Genomic DNA, 15478 nt, shown 5'->3' on the forward strand with positions numbered 1-15478 from the left:
AGTAGTGTCACCATGCTTGAGGACAATGAATCACTGCTAGTAGTACTTTTTCTTATGCCCTATATTTTCTCTCGGCTTCATTTAGTTTTTGGCTCTCAAAAGTAACTTGGTATCCTTCTTGTTGTAATACTCTTTCAAGAATAAGATCTGATGCATCTGTCTATACCTTAAAAGGCTTTTTGATGTTTGAGAGGGCTAAAACAGGGTCTGTCATCATTACCTCTTTCAGGCCTTAAAAAGCTACTTGGCACTATGGTGTCCAACTCCACTTCTACCCCTTCTTCAATAATTTCGTGATTACCACCATCCTTTTTGAATAGCCTTCCACAAATCTCTGGTAATAATTAGACAGCCCTAATAATGAGCAAAGTTCTGTTGGTCCCAAGTAAATGTGCTAAAGAGGGGGTGAATAGCATAATTTGGCTCTTAACAAGATGAGGAACTAATTTGAAAAGCAATGATAATAAAAACAGAGTAGACAGTGCGCAGGGATTTAGAGTGGTTAAGTCCAAGACTTACATCCATTACCTTGATTATTTAACCAAGGATTTTCCAAACTAATCCACTATGAACGGTGAAATTCATAAGCTTTCACCCAGCTTTTGCAATGGCTTTTACCAAGCTTAACCAAAACCTTTCACAATAGCTTTTACCGGGATTAACTAAAACCCAACACCTAACTTTTCAAGGCTAAGTTAAAACCTATACTCAATCAAGCAATTCTAGCTTGAATCAATCCCTTAGAGTGACTCGCTCACTCTAAGAATACAAGGAGAGAAGTAATAAAAGTGTACCAATGATCACACGATTGATCTAAGTGGTACAAAGTGAAGTGCAGATCACAATTACAAAGATAGGAGTTGAGTGCAGTAAATGAGCAGAGAGTATTTTCTGGTTTTTGAGCTCTTTTTGGTTTTTGGAAGCCTTCATTTCATTTCTAGCTGTTGAAACCCTCTTTTATACTTGAAAAATCAGCTTTGAAATGAGTTAGACAGTTTTTGACTGTTGGAAACAGTTTTGTTGCAGTTCTGGTCATTAATCTGTTTTCTAGTGCACAATTCAAATTTTTTGGCAGAATGCTCTTAGTCGACTAACTTATGTCTTGGTCGACTAAGCTGTCTCTATTTTCTATTTCCAGTTTCTGGCAATAAGTATTTAATCAACTAACTTATTCCTTGGTCGACTAAGTCTTTTCTATCTCTCAATACTCTTTAGCCTGTCAACTTCTAGTTTAAATCTTAGCTAACTAACTCTTCATTAATCGACTAAAGGACTCTTCATTAATCGACTAAGGGGTTTCTGTCTTGTTGATCAATTGTGACTTCCTTATTCTTATGCTCTTTGATATGTGCATTTGAATGATTGATTAATTATTTGCATACAAGTTTTGTCCTGCACACTCAAGTAGAAATATTAGACACAAATGAATGAAAATGTTTTATTATCATCAAAAACTAATAGAGCCAACAATCTCCCCCTTTTTGATGATGACAAAACATTCCTTGATTAATAGCACAATGTCTTTTTATTCTTTTTCGGTTCTGCACAAAATGGAGGTTTTCCTCCCCCTTAGTGTGTGCATAGTTTTATTATTCATCTCTGCATGTTTCTATTCTTATCATAAAAAAAATGACAAGTAAAGGTTCAAATTTTTGACAGAATATATTTATACAGGCTCATGGAATAATGAGCAGTAAGTGACAGGATTACAGAACATTATTACTATTTTAGCTTGTTGTTTGTCATATTGTTTCCAGACTTAATTCATTCCAAAGCTAAATGCCATAAATCATCTAGTCAAAAATATCATCATTCGTATTTATTTTCATCAAAATTTTACTCACAATATTATATTAGTAATTAGTATAACAACTCAATATTAGCACTAAAGCAGCAGCAGAAACTCAATGGCAGATTCTTCAATAACATATTTAAATATTTAACCATCAACTTATAAACATAAACAGTAATAAACCATAATACTATGTCTTTCAGCATTCAAAGAACATCTAACAACAAAGTTAAATTTAATTGTTCAATTGTCAAAGCAAAAACATCACAAAAACAATAAGAAGATAAAAAATAGTAGTCAATATTCCTAAATTACCCCTAGTTTTTTTCTATCCTTTTTCTATCTCCCCAGTTTCCTATCTCCTAATTTTCCCCCTTTTTGTCATCATCAAATCTGAGGGGGGTTTCAATCCTTTGAAAAGGCTGAAGGAGTAGATTCATCAGTGCCATAAAAAACATTTAAAGGTTCGAGAGAGGGTTTTGGTGGTGATTTTTGTAGTGATTGATCAGGGGATGATTTGTTAAAAATTTCAGGGGGTCTTGAGGAGAGGAAATAGTTGCTGGTCTAGCCTTTTCAACAATTTTGGAGGATTTTCTTCTTTTAAGGAATTTGGTCTTGGTTGCCATTATCTTGATGCGTTTACCACGTGGTTTTGATTTGGCCTGTGGAGCTGTAGTAGCTTTCTTTTTTCCTTTCCCAGACTGCTTCTCTACTGTGTGTGTTGGTTCAGTAGATGCTGACTTCTAAACTTGTGCTTTGGCTGCTTCCTTTTCTGCTTGCTCTTCCCTGACCATCTGATTGAAGACATCCATAATCGATAGTTTTTCTGAATTTGAAGGAGAAGGCTGCTCTTTCTCAGGCTCTGGATGAGATGAGGGATTTTCATCAAGTGAACCAATCACCTTAGTCCCTTGTTCTGGACTCAACTTCCTTTTGAGGCTCAAGTTAGGGGGTGTTTCTTGGCTGATCCACTTCAAGTTCATGACCCTCCCCTTGGAAAGTAGAACCTTCAACCCCTTACCTTTCTGCAAGACTTAGAGTTGCAGAGGTGTCTACAGCAGCAGGTTCATAAGGCATTTTTCTTTTTGCCTTTAGCTCTTTTTCCAACTTTGCTAATCTTCCTTCAATTTTCTCTATCCTCACAGCTTAGTCAATCAGCTTCCCATCTATCCTTATAAGCAAATTCAAGAACATCTCATTTGAGAATTGAGAGGAGGTTGGTTCAGATTATGCTGGGAGTGAAGACTCTTTTCTAGAAGTGGCCTTAGGGGTTTTAACATAGGTTTCTCCATATAGTTTATACCCCATTTTAGGTAGACTCCCAAGATAAATGGCTTAGTCTGCTTTTCACCTTGTCTGTTTCATACCTAAAGCACCAAATACCTTTCTTCTGTACCAGTTAAGTAATGATATTTCCATATGGCAGATTTATCTTGTCCCTTTTACAAGCTTTTCTCATCCTTCCAACCATAAATCGACCTAGATTCAGGGGAGTACCATTGAATGCATGCTCCATTAGCCATAAGTCCTAAAGGCTAATGTAGCTAAAACTGCCACTTTTGCCATGAATGTTTGCTGCTATAAAGTAATGCAAAATCCTAATTTGAGGACTGGTAATCAAACCGGCATTACTTTTTGAGGGGTATTTTTCTTTCTACCCTGTACTTATTTCCCATAGGGATGATGGGTCATAATTTTCAAGAAATTCAAACTCACCTTCCTCAAATTTGATTTTAAGTAAACTGTCTAGATCAATAGCCGTAACAACAAATTCCTTACCATTCGTAAACACATTCAGACCATGATCAATATCATCATCATAATCTTCAAGTTCCTCCTTTCCTAATGCAATACTTGCATAAAACTCTTTAACCAAACAGGCACTGTAAGATCGATTCTTAAAGGTACTATACTTCTTTAGTTTTAATTCCTCAAAATAATCAGATAAAACTTGTCTGAATTTTTAAGGTTTCATTGAAACTATCCCAGTCTATGAATTTACCACAGGAAATTGGGGCATTTTCTATTTTCTTGTATCTATCCTCAAAGGCCTTATTCCTAAACTTGGAAGATGAGGAGTTACCCTTCTTAGATGATTTTCCCTTTTCTTTCTTCTTCTCTATTTTGTGCCCTTCATGATCAGCGTTTTTCAGATTTTTCGATTCCAGATGCATGTAAAATCTTTTTCTTCTTCTTCTGCATTTCGGTTTGTGAGCTTTCCTCCAATGGCCTCTTCCCTTTTTTTTTCGGGGTTTCTTTAGATTGCCTTGATTTTGCCATTTGATTTGAAGGATTTTTTGACTGAGGGTTTTGAGAATTTGAGAGGAGATGGTTTCAGTTTTAAGTGGGTCAGTTTCAGAGGAGAGAAAATGTAGAGGAAACGAGTTAATGGCAGTTTAATCTCTCCAAAAACTGTTTGTCTCCCCTTTAAATATTGTTAGTTTTTCGTCTGTTCAAAATTTAAAAATTGCCTCTCATTTTTATTTTTCAACTAGGCGTTATTTTGTGCCCATTTCCTTCACCTGGTATATTATTTCTTTTTTACTATTTTATTCATTCTCCTCTAACTAACTGAGTCTTATTATTTAAAGTGACAGAATGCTCTTAGTTGACTAAATGCTTCTTTTAGTCGACTAAGTGCCTACTATCCTTTGAGAAAATTTCAAAATTTTTCCTAAAGCTCCTGCATACTAACCATTTCTAAATTTCTTCTAATCTCACAGAATCTTTCCTCATTTAAGGGTTTAGTGAAGATGTCAGCTAATTGTTGTAGAGTATTCACAAACTCAATTTTAATGTCACCTTTAACTACATGATCTCTAACAAAGTGGTGCCTAATCTCAATATGCTTAGTCCTAGAATGCTGCACAGGATTTTTTGAAATGTTGATTGCACTTGTATTGTCACAATATATTAGTATATTATGCATTGATATTCCATAATCTTTTAGTTGTTGTTTAATCCACAATATTTGAGCACAACAACTGCTTAGAGATACATATTCTGCTTCAACCGCAGACAGAGCTACTGAATTCTGTTTTTTGCTTGACCATGACACAATCATACTACCTAGAAACTGGCAGGTTCCACTAGTGCTCTTTCTATCTATTTTACTGCCAGCAAAATCTGCATCAGAATATCCAACTAAACTAAATGATGATTCCCTTGGATACCATATTCCTAAAGTTTGTGTATCTAAAAGATATCTAAAAATTCTTTTAACAACAGTCATGTGTGATTCTTTGCGTTGAGATTGAAAACGAGCACACAAACACACACTGAATTGGATATCAGGCCTATTGGCTGTTAAATAAAGAAGTGATTAGATCATACCTCTAAAGAGCTTTTGATCAACATCCTTTCGTTTTTCATCTAAATCAAGTCTGGTGGATGGACTTATTGGTTTACAAATTGATTTCAGCTTCAACATATCAAACCTTTTGAGCATGTTTTGAGTGTATCTTTCTTGGTTGATGAAGATTCCTTTCTCACTTTGTTTGATTTGAAAAGCAAGAAAGTATTTCAGCTCACCCATCATGCTCATCTCAAATTCACCTTGCATTTCTTTAGCAAAGTTCTTGCATAAAGCCTCATTAGTTGCACAAAACACAATGTCATCCACATAAATTTGAACAACAATTAAATCATTTAAGTATCTTTTGATAAATAATGTTGTATCAAAATTACCTCTAACATAACTTTTTTCAACCAAAAATTTTGAAAGCTTTTGATATAAAGCTCTAGGAGCTTGTTTCAATCCACACAAGGCTTTGTGAAGTTTGAAGACATGATTTGATTTTTCAAAGTCCTCAAAACTCGGGTGTTGCTCAACATAAACTTCTTCTTGGATGAAACCATTTAAGAATACACTCTTTACATCCATTTGAAATAACTTAAAGTTCATAAAGCAAGCAAATGCAAGCAATAATCTTATAGCTTTTATCCTAGCAACCGGTGCAAAGGTTTCATCATAGTCTATTCTTTCCTCTTGGTTATATCCTTGGGCTACCAACCAAGCTTTATTTCTAACTACATTCCCTTGCTTATCTACCTTATTTCTAAACACCCATTTTGTTCCAACAATAGGGTGGTTTATAGGCTTAGAGACTAATGACCATACATGGTTTCTTTTGAATTGATCAAGTTCTTCTTGCATGGCCAATATCCAACTTTCCTCTTTTTCTGCTTCCTCAAATGTTTTAGACTTAATTTGAGATATGAAAGCTGAAAACTCACAAGTCTCTCTTGTTGCTCTCCTAGTTTTAACACCTTGTGAAATATCACCTATGATTAGTTCTTGTGGGTGATCTTTTGCATATCTCCAACTCCTTGGAAGGTCATTATTATGATTTTTAGTTCTTTGTAAGGTTTTTATGGGTAGAGGTCTTGTTTCTCTTCCTAGGGAATTTTCTTCACTGTTTTTCTTATCATCTAAACTCATTTCTTCCATTTGTTTTTCAAGATCATCCGTATCATGTTCATCATTTGAAATTTCCTTTTGCAAGGTATTGGATTCATCAAAAACTACAAGGAGGTATTCTTCAATCGTTAAGGATCTTTTGTTGAAGACTCTATAGGCTTTTGAGTTTAATGCATATCCTAAAAACATAGCTTCATCACTCTTTGCATCAAACTTTCCTAAAGGCTGTTTACCATTGTTCACTACAAAACACTTACAGCCAAAGCTCCTAAGGTGAGAGATATTTAGTTTTCTACCCTTGTAAAGTTCATATGGAGTCTTTGATATCATGGCTCTTATAGATACTCTATTAAGAATATAAGCTGCTGTGTTAATAGCTTTTACCCAAAAGTACTTAGGCAGATTGTTTTCACATAGCATAGTTCGAGCCATTTCTTTCAATGTTTGGTTTTTCCTCTCTATAACTCCATTTTGCTGGGGTGTTCTAGGTGCAGAAAAGTTATGATCCGACCCCTTTTCATTACAAAAATTCTCAAATTCATCTCTTTTAAACTCACCTCCATGATCACTCCTAATACTAACAATAGATAGTCCTTTTTCATTTTCAACCTTCCTACAATGACTTATAAATGCTGGTAGAGCATCATTTTTATGAGCAAGGAAATATACCCAAGTGTACCTAAAATAGTCATCGACTATTACAAAGCCATAAGAATTTCCTCCTAGACTAGTTGTACTTACTGAACCAAATAGATCAATGTGCATCAATTTAAGAGGTCTAGATGTGGAGACAACTTTCTTGGTCTTAAAGGATGTTCTAACCTGTTTTCCTAGTTGGCAAGCATCACATATCTTATCATTTTCAAACTTAAGATCTGGCAGTCCAACAACTAAATTTTTTCTAATCAACTTTGACATGGTATGTATGCTCAGATGTCATAATCTCCTATGCCATAACCAACTATTATTTTTAGCATTTGCTACAAGACATACTTTAATCTTCTTTAATATATGAAACTTTATATTCTTTAACCAACTAGCATTTGTCACAATCCATTTCAAGATCCTCAAGAAATACAACATACATATTCTTTAATCTTCTTCCTATAAATGAAACTTTATTAGTGCTTATGTCTATCGCTTCACATTTGGTTGAGTCAAAACATACTTTAAATCCTTTATCACACAATTGATTAACTATCACGACCCAATTTCTCGGGCCATGACCGGCGCATGAGCTCAATGAGCATAGCTCACTAAGCCCAAGCAAGCCTATCCATTTACCTTTGCTTAACAAATTTATCATATCATGCATACACACACACATTTTTTCGGGTGTGAACATAGCCAAAACACAATGGCATTATCGATAATAATATACATGCACTATACCAGTCATGTATTTAGCAATTTACATTGCATACACATATTCACATTGTTAGATTGTATTCACAATACAAAAGGACCCATGACTTCCAGTGGAGACATTTACAATAAAAGGGATTACTATCGAATGCCAGACACATACCCAGGAGATGCACTATGGGGACTCCTCAATCTAGGGTCCAACAGTCACCTGATCTGAAAGCATGAATTTTTATAAAACGTGAGTACAATACTCAGTGAGTGAACAAGATAAGAACAAGCATACCATAAGGAATGTTTATCAAAATCATGATGCATTCATTTTCTCAAAACCATGCAATTGTTTTAGCTCCTTTAAACCCCTCAAGTAAACCCCACATGAGTAAATCACTTTACAAAAATCCATGCTCAACTATGGTACCAAAGAAATGGGATATATGGCAAAAACCCATAAGTTAGCAAAATGGACAGAAAGTTTCTCGTTGTAGCGAACTTCATTCTCGCTGCAGCGAGAACCAGAACATCAAGGAAAAAGTCTCATTTTTCCCTTAAAACAAGTCATCCTGCTAAAATAACAATAACAACATGTAACACATGTAAACTTCCAAATTCCAACAAAACAAATGCTTACATATTTGCATTTATAACCATAAACCCATCATCAACATGCACACCATTCCATCATCATCATCATGCACACCATCCCATCATCATCATCTCATATGCAACGGCTTATGAGCATATAGTCGGGTCAGCAATGGCTTATGTGCATATAGCCGGGTCAGCAACGGCTTATGTGCACTCCTACTCGCACATAGCTGGGTCAGCAACGGCTTATGTGCACTCACACTCGCACATAGCCGGGTCAGCAATGGCTTATGTGCACTCCCACTCGCACATAGCTGGGTCAGCAACGGCTTATGTGCACTCCCACTCGCACATAGCCGGGTCCAAATCAACATGCAAAGAAACATCCAATGCATATCATGCATTTTATCATATTGTGATAACACATAAACCATTGTATAACATATTTTCACAATATAAAATCATTTTACTAAAAGCTTGGTCCCACGGTACATTTTCTAAGACAAGTTGGATAGAATCTTTCATATTCCCCAAAACAAGTTTGAAATGCAAGTCCACTCATCGGTATTAGGAGTAGAAATACTCCTATTTTCAGTCCGCAGGTACAGTCCTTTACCCGTATCCAATGGCTCACCACCTAACCATAATCCATGACACATATTCCAATTAAGTTGTGTCTAACAGTCATAAGCTATTTCAGGCTCGATATATATATGATATGAAATGAAAAATGCACGGGTAGCCATCTAGACCCGGTAGTGGCCTAAGTCGATTTTTCATCTGATAAATTGGCCAATGCGTCCAATTTCACTCCAAATTAATCCATTTCTCCTCTAATACCTTAAGTTACCACATACCATTTAAATAAAGCCAAATTCAGCATTAGAACCCTCACAATTCTATATAGAAAAATTTAGTCATTTGGTGCACTAGCACCGAAAATTTTTCTACATAACCGTTTCACCTTAATTCATCATTTTCCAAGCCATTTTCCTTGAAATAAAAACAATCCCCCATTGATATTCAGCCCTCATGGTTCGACCAACAAGGAACCCTAGAGAAATTGAATATTTCTTTTGTGTTTTTGTTCATAACCATGATTAACTATCCCTAAACACTAACATAGTCTAAAATCAAATTATTCCAACAACAATTCCTCTTCCATACCCATTTTTCAGAATTGAATTCATCATGATAACTCAATATTCAACCATGGAAATCAAGAACAAAAGCATGGGTAAGCTAGGTATCAAGGAGAATTAAAGAAATTTTAACTTACCTAGCTTGTTTCCTTGAATTCCAACACATTCTCTTTGATTTTTCCCACCTAGGGCTTGTTCTTCCTTGGTTTCTCTTCTCTTCTGGTTTGGCTGATCACTATGGGAGAAATGGGCTGATTTTGATGCCTTTTATAAAGAAAATAATGAATGGATGAGATTTTGACACATGTCACCATTCCATTGGTCCATGTGTCATACTTAGCCATTAAGCAATCTCTCTCCATCACACATTTATCATGTTTATCCATTTACAGGATGAATAAAATCCCTTGGCCTTGACAAGTGCTGGGGTAAAAAATTTACCGATTTGCCCCCGGGGTAAAAAAATTACGATTTTACCCTTATACTCCGAAATGTATCGGAATCACATTATTTCTACTTTTCTACCTCAAATAACACTAACATTGATCAGTATTAACCAAATGGGGCAAAAAACTCATTTTATAAAAATTTCCGTTTAGTCGTCTAGTGGCAAAATTACCATTTTGACTTTGTGCTCTAAAAATACCAGGAATCATAATTTTTTCATTGCTAAACATCATTTTATACTCTAATAATCATAATTATATTTCATATAATTATTGTTGGTCAAATGTGATCAAATCTTGGCTAAAAATCTCTATTTTATCATCAAATGGTAAAATGATCGTTTTGTCCCTAATCGGTCAATTTTCCTGATGAACTCCAAACTGGACCTTGAACTCCGAATCACTATTCTAAGCCATTCTATGGGTTTCAAAATTTTCAATTTCCTCTTAGAATTTCTATTTGAATTAGTTCAAGACTCGATTTAGCTTAGTTGTACCACTCGATATAATACCGTCTTTTAATCGAGCTTGACGGGGTCTCACAATAACGCTCAGTAAATTATGTTTCAAACCTTGAACCAACAACACATGACTAATTTGAGTTTGAAAGTTCTTACCAACCATTCCTATGCCATGAATTCTACCTTTTGAATCATCACTAAAAGACACGGTTCCTCCATTTTTCTTGTCTAGTTGTGCAAAAAGTATTTCATTTCCTGTCATGTGCGTTGAGCAGCCATTGTCCATATACCAAGGCTGCTTTTTCTTGAGTTGAGCTCTTGAACATGTATCTTTTGAGTGCAACTCAACCTACAAAACAAATATTCAGTGTTTCTTTATAGGTACCCATACCTTGATAAGTCTTTGATTGTTAACAGCAACATAGAATCCTTTTGGAACCCATATTTTTCTTATTTTTTGCACATTTCTTTTTCTATTGCAATCATAGGATAAATGGTCAATTTTATCACAAATATAACACTTAGATGATGCATTAGCAGAATTTTTCTTGCGGTAAGCATTTTTTTTTGGAGTTTCATTTTTCATACTTTCGAGTGCAGCATTTTCTTCACTTACCTTTGTAAAGCTTTTGTTTTTCTTTCTAATTCCAATTTTAGAGTTTTAAAATCTATTTTTGAATGTTCCAATTCAATTAGCAGAAAATTTCTATGTTCAAAAATAGAGTCAAAGTCAAGTTTAATCTTTTCCAAATTTGATTCTAGAGATGCAGATTTTTTCTTTAAAGTCTTATATTTCAAAAAAAGTTTCTCAAATTCATCATATAAACATTCATATTCTTCCTAAAGTTCATCAACAGAAATATTGCAAGGGGATGCGGATACCTCAGATTCATCATCTCGTGCCATCAAACACAGGTTTGCTCTTTCTTCAGCTTTTTCTTCCTCAGCTTTAGAACTTGAAGTATCACTGTCTGACCAAGTAACTGCCACCATTGCCTTTTTTGATTTCTTGTTTCTCTTTGGAGTTTCTTTTTTCAGCAAAGGGCATTCGAACTTGAATTGTCCAAGCTTCTTGCATTCGAAGCATGTAAACTCTTCATTTTTGTTGGAGTCGTTATTGTTTCTGGTTTTCCATGAAAAACCTTGGTCTTTTCTAAACCCTATTCTAGCTAGTCTCCGGTTTCTTTTGCCCATCAGTTTTTTGAATCTCCTAGCAACCAATGTTAGTTATTCATCATCATGACAGGATAGCGCGTCTAGTTCTTCTTCAAGAATGTTGGCTTTGAGGGCGATGCTCTTCTTATTTTTTCTTTAGCTTCCCTCCTATCTTATTCTTCCTCTTCCTTGAGTTCTAGCTCATGAGTAAGGAGAGAACCATAAATTTCATCCAAATTTATAACATTTAAGTCCTTGGCTTCTCGGATGGTTGTCACTTTAGGCTTCTAATTTTTGGGTAGGCTTCTAAGAAGTCTTTTAACAATTTCATGCTTGGGAATTAGTTTGCTTAGTTGACTAAGTTTGTTTGTGATATTTGTGAATCTACCTAGCATGCTAGTGATATCTTCACCAGGCTCCATCTTAAACATTTCATAATTGTGAGTCAAAAGGGCTATCTTGGACTCCTTGACTTGAGAAGTCCCTTCATAAATAATTCTAAGTTTATCCCACACTTGTTTTGCTGTGGTACAACTTGATACTTTATTGAATTCAATGGGAGTTATGTTGGTCTTGATAATATATGTTAGAGGGGGGTGAATAGCACAAATCAGCTCTTGACAAAATGAAGAACTAATTTTCAGAACAAAGAAAATAAAAATAGAGTATACAATGCATAGCAATTTATAGTGGTTTGATCCAAGACCTACATCCACTACCTTGATTATCCAACCAAGGATTTTTCCAATGATTCACTAAGAATCGGGTGAAATTCACAAGCTTTAACCAAGCTTTTACAATGGCTTTTAGCAAGCTCAGCCAAAACCTTTACACTAGTTTTTCACGGGCTCAACTAAAACCCAAAGTGGTTTTCCAAGGCTCAACCACAACCTATAACATTCAAGCTTTCCCAAGCTCGAACAACCCCTTAGAGTGACTCCCTCACTCTAATTATACCAAAATAAAGGTTAAAGAAAGTACCTATGGTCACAAGTTGATCTGAATAGTACAAGATTGAGTGCTAAACACAATTACAAAAGATGGGCGTTTAAGTGTACATAAGTGCAGTGAAGCTTTTCTGGTTTTTTAACTTTTTATAGTTCAAATCTCTTCAAAACTTCTCAAAACTGATTTCTAACCATTAGAAGACCCTTTTATACTTGGAGAAACAACTTTGATGGCAATTTGATAGTTTATGGCTGTTGAAAATAGTTGAGGATGAGTTCTAGCCGTTAATTTATCTTGTAGTGCTCTAGTTCAAATTACAGACAGAGAGCTCTTAGTCGACTGACTTGGTCGACTAAGTTGGTTCTGTTTCAGGTTGCAGATTCTGGAAGAGAGTAGTCAGTCGACTGACTTGGTTGACTAAGTTGGTTTTGTTTCTCAAACTCTTCACCCCGCCATTCCTTCAATTTGAAACTTGGTGAACTAACATTTTTCCTTGTTTCACCAATAAGCTTCCTTTTTGTTGATCAATCGTTTTTCTTTATTTTCATGGTCTTTGATATGCACAATTGGAAGATTGATTTATTATTTCCATATGACTTTTTGTCTTGCACACTTAGGTAGAAATGTTAAACACAAATGAATGAGAATATTTTGCTATCATAAAAAACATATAGAGTCAACATTCTCTATCTCTTATTTTTGATGATCACAAAACACTCCAAGATTAATAATGCAATGTCTATGTTCAATATGAATGCTTCAAATCTTTATGCATAATGAGGTGTTCCCCCTTGGTCAATGCATCTACTTTTCTTTACATAATATTCAACAAAACCAAAACTAAGCATCACACATATAAATTAAACATGAAGACCTATTTAACTCTATTTAACTTAGTCTTCCTTCTCTCTTTTTTCTTTTTCATCATTAAACAAGATATTCAAAACTCCCCCTTAATGAGTGCATCAAGATTTTCCTTTAATCTTTAAATCAAACTTTAATGAATGAGAATCATAAGCACTCATACACCTAAGTCATACAAGCTTATAGATATAGTTCAATAACTTCAAGAGTCAAGCTTGTGTCTATGTAAGAACAAATGTATGGGAGTTAAATCATTTCAAGAATTTGTCAAAAATTACTCAAATAATGTTCAAGCAAATTTGATCATTTTGTCATAATCAAAACTATAATAATTTTAAAGCTAACAATCTCCCCCTTTTTGATATGACAAAACTATGAGCATAATTTGCATTTGAAATGATTTTAAAGTCTCCCCCTCAACATATGCATAAAATTAAATTTGCTCATAAACCTTCTCCCCTTTTTGTTATATCAAAAAGGATAAGAAAAGTGAGCATTAAACATTTAAGCTCAAGAAATAATGGTTAGCAAAATCCATTAAGAATATAAGCATTAAAACCATGGATATGTAACCATAAAGTCTTTAAGTCATCATACATATGCACTTAATATCCTCAACAAAGTCATTAAGAAAGCCACATTCAAGTATTAATTCATCAAAAACATCATCAACAAGAAAGCCACATGTATATATCTCTGTAAGCAAAATGTGGACATAACATTTATGAAGTTAAAGAAAGATAAGCATAAAGATGTTCAATAAGCACATAAGACATATGTCAACTCCAATACCAAGTGTTAAAGCTCAATATACCAATTGATAGATATAAGTAAAATCTCCTCCTTTGTAAAAGCATGATATCAATTATGAGAGATGGAATTATTTTAAAACTCATTATATCAATTGGTTAAGCACAAGTAACGACTTCCCTTATCATTGAGCATTCCAAGCATATCAACTTCAAATCTAAAAACATTTAAGAAAGTTATGATCAATTTAAAGCCCAAGTGAGAAAGACAATTATAAAGCTTGATGCTAATTTTAAAGCTAGACACTAATTGAGAAAACTTGAGGCTTGATACCAATTATGCATTTCAACATTCAAGTTTAAGTGAGAAGCGATGTAAGGCACAATATCTATTTTGGTGTTTAGAAAGATGTTACTGGTAGTGAAGAACTTCAACTGTTGAATCTCACCAAACCTTGTTGTTGAAGATCTTAATTCCTTATGATATCAAGGACAATGATTAAGTCCCCCTTAAGAAATCATAAGCTCAACACAAGTTGTTAGAGATCCTCAAAAGATTAAATATTAGGAAAGAAATTATGAGCCTAGAATAAATGAGTATTCAAATTGATATTTCAATTTATTTCTCTAATACTCAAGTATTCATGGAACTACAAAAAGTATGAGCATTTGAATAGATGTTCAACATATGCATTAAATACTCATATTTTCAAGAAATATTTGCAAAGTAGTTCCTAGGCATGTCTAAGGAATCATTAGTCTTCAAGCACATTCTCAATTATCATCAAGAATTATCAATCATCATCAAGCATCCATTATTCATTCTCAAAAGCAATCAGCCAAGCAGTATATCAATCAAGTATTTCTAGGAAATTCCCTAAAAATAGCAACTCAAGGAGAAATTAAAAAATATCATCATCAAGCATTTTTAGGGAGTATTCTTCCAAATTATTTTCAAATGTTCATTCATCCAAGTCATTTTAAAGCAAGCATTGCAAGATGTATTCTCCAAATTATATATGAAATTGTCAATGCAAGGAGAACTTTCAAAAAAGGCATATCATTATTAATGAAGCATGACTAAAGCATTTTGCATTTATTGAAATCATGTATGAAAGTTATGATCAAATAAGCACAAACATGATTACAAGAAATAACATGGCTATCTTCTTTAATCATGATTCCAATTTTGTTCATCAAAATGCAAGCATGAATTCAATATATACATATACCTATTGAAAAAATATATAACCATTGAAATTCAAAGTACATGCAATTTCTTAATAATTCATGATTCATGAGTGATATCAATTGTTATAGAATATTGAAAGTAAATCACTCAACTCATGAATATATTCAAAGTGAACATTCAATCATTAATGAATACCAATTATCAAGATTCAAGAATGAGATATTTAATCAAAGCACATTAGGCATTCATTGCTAACTAAAGCTATAGGTCATCTTTTATTTGACATGTCAAGTTGTTTATGGTGACCTATAAGCTAAAGTTGGATGCACGTAAAATCTTTAAATCATGTAAACATT

Source organism: Theobroma cacao, chromosome 1, assembly GCF_053813885.1.
Source record: "Theobroma cacao isolate CCN51 chromosome 1, ASM5381388v1, whole genome shotgun sequence".
Classification (NCBI taxonomy): Eukaryota; Viridiplantae; Streptophyta; class Magnoliopsida; order Malvales; family Malvaceae; genus Theobroma; species Theobroma cacao.